Consider the following 5,497-nt stretch of genomic DNA (forward strand, 5'->3'; position numbering starts at 1 on the left):
AGAGAATTCCAGTTTCCAAGTCTGCTTAGACGCATTTTAATATCAAATCATTTTGTCAGTGCTTGTTATGAGTGGTCAAAAGTGCTACTGTTTTCAAAGTAACTAGCGTGTTGTTTCCCTTCCATGGTTTAGGTGTTTACACTTAGAGCTTCTCCTAGTTTTTTCTCCCAAGGAGCTGGACACGATTCCTAACAAAAACATGATGTTCCAGACAAATATTTCTTACAAAAAGAAGGAACGAAACAGGTCTTGGGACTGAAAGAATTGGCCAACTGGGGTTTTGTTTTGTATTGATTTGGTTTTCTTGCTTGGTAGATTTAAGCAAAGCTTCCCAACATTTTCCTTTTGAAGCAAGATTAATGTTGAAAATTTATGTTAGAGCACAATGGTATAAAAGCCAAATATGTTTTGATAGATGCTTCTTTTATAGGTCCTCCTCATTTGATTTAATATGCATTTAAGACTGAGTTTGTCTGCTCAGCGAAAAATAAAAGAAATACAAATATAATCACTTTACAAAAGCAATTCTTAAAATGGAGAACACTATGGATATGGGATTTCCATATATGCATACTTAAAAAATAATCAAATATAATGATGCCAGCATTGATCTTAGATTTTTCATAGCCACGTATTTCTTGAATGGTTTATGCTGGCAATTCTTACTGCGGAAAGACAGCCGGCGGGGAGGGGGCACCCAGAGAGAATGTGAGCTTTCTGAATGAGGTGGTGCATCATCTTCAGTTCCCAGGGTCTCTCCTGCAATTGCAAAAGAAATATTTCCGCCATTGTGAGATAACTACCGTTAACATGTAGGCGTGCGGTCTTCCATTCTTAGTCCTTTTTATATATGTTAGTATATTATTAATTTTAAATAAAAAAGGCCAAATCCTCTTATAAATATGCATGCATAAATGAGTGATATATGGCCAATATCACCTGAGTATTTTCTCATCTTAAGCAGAGGAGGTATTTGCCAAACCCTATTCAGGGATGTTGAGGAATCAAGTGAGAAGGGTATCTGAAAGCACACTGTACTTAGACTGCATATTTAAAAAGTGCTGACTTCATGGTTACATTTGTGTTTTCTGGGAACTGGCGGGGCACCTCCTGTTATAGGGAGTTCCCAGGAGCAGGGATCATGCCTTCCTGTGGAACTCCCCGAAGACCCTGGTCCAGCGCTTGGGAACAGTAACAATCAAGACCTGCCAATGTCAGGACTGGAAGAGTTCCCAGATTTAGTCCCAACAGTCAAGAGTGTTTCGTCAGATATCCTGACCATGGAATTCCACAGGAACTGGGGTTGCCTGATCAAAAGTAGGAAACCCATTTAAACTTGACTTTCAGATACAGAAATGTAACAAATGATTTTTATTATGCCCCAAATATTGCACAGAATTCACTTATACAAAAAAAAAACTATTCATTGTTTGTTTACCTGAGATTCACATTTTTGCTTTTTTTAAACAATTACTTGATAATAATGAAATTCAAATTTAACTGAGCTTCCCATCTGTATTTTTTTTTGTTAAATCTGATAATAATCCTAATGAGAACCTTCAACCTCCCTCTCCAGTTCGGTTGCTTGGTTGGTTTTTACTCATTAATCTCGGCTTCTTAATGAGAATTTAGGTTTTACAAATATAGTTATCGCTCCATGTGCATGGAGTATTGGTTGCGGGACCTCCCTCAGATACCAAAATTTGCAGATGCCCAAGTCCCTTATATAAAATGGCATAGTATTTGCATATAACCTATACACATCCTCTCGTATACTTTGTCATCTCTAGATTATTCTAATACCTAATACCATGTAAATGCTATGTAAGTAGTTGTTATACTGTGCTGCTTAGGAAATAATGACAAGAAAAAAAGTCTATACGTGTTCAGTACAGATGCAATTTCTTTTTCAAACATTCTCAATCCGTGGTTAGTTGAATTCACAGATGCGGAAGCCACGGATACCGAGGGCTGACTGTACGTGCTCAGGGCCTTTCAGACAAGGCTCCCGCTGCAAGTAAAGCTGGCATTCCCTACCCAGTGGGAGACCGTTTCAATAGCGCCCGCAGGGCTGGTGGGTGCTAGGGAAGCACAAGGTGGCTATTGGGGCGCCCACCAGCGTTCTCTCAGGACATTATAAACTGTAAAGAGCTCCAAGGGTGATTTTCAGGGCCACATCTTGCCCTTTACTTGGCCTGGCCATTGCGCAAAGGAAGCACCTGCACCCTCCATGCGCTCACCCGCCAGTAGACTGGAGGATTATTCATCCCTGGATGCGAAACTGGCCGGGGCAGGGGGAATTGGGAAACAAGAAAGGGCTGCCCAGGGTGAGGTCAGGATGGGGCCACAGCCTGGCTTCCCACAATGCCTCTCTTGTCTCTGGGTGGTTGGAGGGTTGATGTGAGCAATTGAAAGCAGCTTTCCCCAAAGCAAACAGCCGTCCAGGTGGCGGAGCTTGAAGGGTGGGGGTTGGAAGGGCCTGGCCCTGTCGTGCCTCTTCCCAGCCAGCCAAATGTCTCAGGTCCCTGACCCGGCCTCACACTCTGCAGACACCTGAGCATTTGAACGAGATTACAGTATTCTCCTTTACTGGATAAATTCTTTACTAACAGTCAGCCGACAGACGACAGGGGCAAGGATGAAGGAAGAGCCACAGCCGGGAGTCAGGAGTCCTGGCTGTGCGGCCTCGGTCATAGTTTCACTCCTTCACTTCAGTTTCTTCATTTATAAACTAAGAAGTGGGACTCGATGATTGCTGAGGTCACTTCCAACTTTATAACACTGATGCATGAGTGAGACGCAGGATCAGGAAGCTTTGGTAAGGAAAAGGATGGCGTGACAGCTTAGAAATATAAGACTCAGTCCAGGACGGGAGCTTTGCTTTAGAATGGTTCCCTCAGTGCCAGGGGTAGAGTGAGATCACCTAGGAGTAGCAAGGGACCCAGGACTCAGGGAGGCACCCCCTCTGAGACCCACCATCTGTGCTCTGCATTCCACTCCTGGTGAGACCCAGATCTTAAATCTAAGGCCAGATGCCCGACATGGAGATTCTCATTGTAAATTCAACAAGCATTCACTGTGTTCTTTCTCCAGGACAGGCGAAGTGTTGGGTACACACTATAAATAGTTGCTGGTATGTGCTGAATTTCCTTCATTGGTTACAATTCAACAAATGTTTATAGAGCATCTATTCCATGTCAGGGCTGTTCCGAAGCTTTGAAAATAAAGTATTGGAAGCCCTTTTCCCTTCTACCAGAGGAAATAGTCTCCATAGCAGAACTGCTCCTCCAGTTGCTAACTGAGCAAGAGCAGGTGCTCTGTTACTTCGGTGTTTCATTCTACCTCATTCCCTGCATTCGCCCAACCATCTTTGTCTGAATCAGCACCAGAGAGGCAAGAACAGTGCTTCTGGTTGAATTGTGTCACCCCAAAATTCATACGTGGAAGTCCTAACCCCCAGGGCCTCAGAAGGTGACCTCATTTGCAGATGGGGTCTTTGCAGATGACCAAGTTAAGATGAGGTCATTAGGGCGGGCCCTGATCCATTATGATGGTATCCTTATAAAAAGGGGAAATTTGGGCACAGAGACAGACATGCACCCAGGGAGAACACCTGTGGAGGTGAAGGCAGAAATCAGGTGTTGCACTGACAAGCCAAGAAACAGCCAAGATTGCCAGCAACCAGCAGAAGCTGGAAGGAAGACGTGGAACAGATCCTCCTTCACAGACCTCAGAAGGAACCAACCCTGCCAACATCTTGATCTTGAACTTCAAGCCTCCAGAACTGTGAGACGATAAATGTCTGTTGATTAAGCCACCTAGTTGGTGGCACTTTTTTACAGCAGCTCTAGGGAACTAATGCAGACAGCCTTGATCAAACTGCTATTCTCTTTACTTAAGGTTCCTAGGGGTTATAAAGAAGGAATACTTGGAGGGTGGAGAGGAAATGGATTAGAGTACAAGTAGGTGTGCATGTCCCATGGTGGCCTCGGAACATGGGGCCTTTAACACTCTAGGGCCAGGGTCCAGAACCTTCTGGAGGGTTGCCAAGAGTGAGGCAGGCTCTGGGGGGCTGCCTAGGGCTGGCGCTGTGGGCCACCCTGCTCGGCAATGCTGGCCGGCTCTGACTTCACACGAGGTCCCCTGACTTTCTTCTCAGGCTCCGCTTGCTCCTGTGGGTGTGGGGCCGCCCAGCCCCTGCCACACCCAGCCCAGGCCACAGCCCCCTCCACTTCTGTTTCCATTTCATGTTCTGCTGGCCTCTGATTTCTGGCCCCATTCTAATTTTGCCTTTGCCACTCTCATGTTGCCCCCAAGATGTCATGAAGGCTGTGCCCCAGTTTGAACCAGAGACAGGATCATGGAGGGGAGGGGAGCAGAGGAGAGGCTTTGCAGAGTGAGGGTGGATTTGGCTCCGATCATAGTAAGGGATCACAACGATTCCCAAGCACTCTCACGTCCGTCACCTTCGTACTGTGCAACCACCCAGGGGGGCAGTTAAGACAGATGTCATTATTATTTTATCTACATCTCCATGTTACAAATGAAGGAATCAAAGGAATCACAGCTCACGCAGGTTACAAAACTTGGCCTAAGTCACACAGTCAGTAAGTGGGCCAGCACCTGGCTTTCAACACACGCTGTCTCCGCCCTGCCACTCTCCCCCGCAGGTCAGCCCCCAGGAGGAGGACGTGGAGTGCGGGCCGCGCTGACGCGGGCAGGGCAGACCAGAGCGTCACTGACTTGGCTCTCCCTCCCTGGCAAGTGCAGGCTGGCCGCATACCACTCGCTAATAACAGAAACACCTTGCATTATGCAGCACCTCGCCACTGACAGTGTTTTTACAAGCATTATCTCATTTGATCCTCACCAATAGCCCTAGGAGGCGGGCAGGGTAAACCTGGTTATTCTCATATTACAGATGCAACAACTAAGCCAAGGCAGGTTAAAGGCCAGGCCTGTGGTCACAAAGCCAGGGAGTAGCAGAAGTGGGGCTCAAACCCAGTGTTTCTCTTAAAGTCCATCTTCTTTCCCACTGCTCAGGAGGGGTCTAGTCCACGGACAGCAAATAGTTGGCACACAAACAGTCCTGTCTTTTCCCACCCCAAGACAGACATTACTAATCAATTATAGCATTTTGCCCAGATTTGGCTTCAGAGTCCTCCTCAACACAGTTCTCCAGGCAGCCATTACCAGCCAGAACAGGTGAGCAAGGAGAAGACCATCAGCCTGTGCTAAGCAGTGCCTATAACCAGCTCAGGGCACAGAGACCAAAACAAGAATCCATCTGATTAGAAATCTGGCTCAACATCCAAGAAGACCCTAAAATTTTTTTCTGTTACCTATTAATTTGTTTCTTTGTTTTGTTCTGTTAGTGTAGAGACAGGATCTCGCTGTGTTACCCAGGCTGGTCCCAAACTCCTGGCCTCAAGTGATCCTCCAACCTCGGCCTCCCAAAGTGCTGGGATCACAGGTGTTGAGTCCCCATGCCTGGTCT

Source organism: Lemur catta, chromosome 12 (assembly GCF_020740605.2).
Source record: "Lemur catta isolate mLemCat1 chromosome 12, mLemCat1.pri, whole genome shotgun sequence".
NCBI classification, from domain to species: Eukaryota; Metazoa; Chordata; class Mammalia; order Primates; family Lemuridae; genus Lemur; species Lemur catta.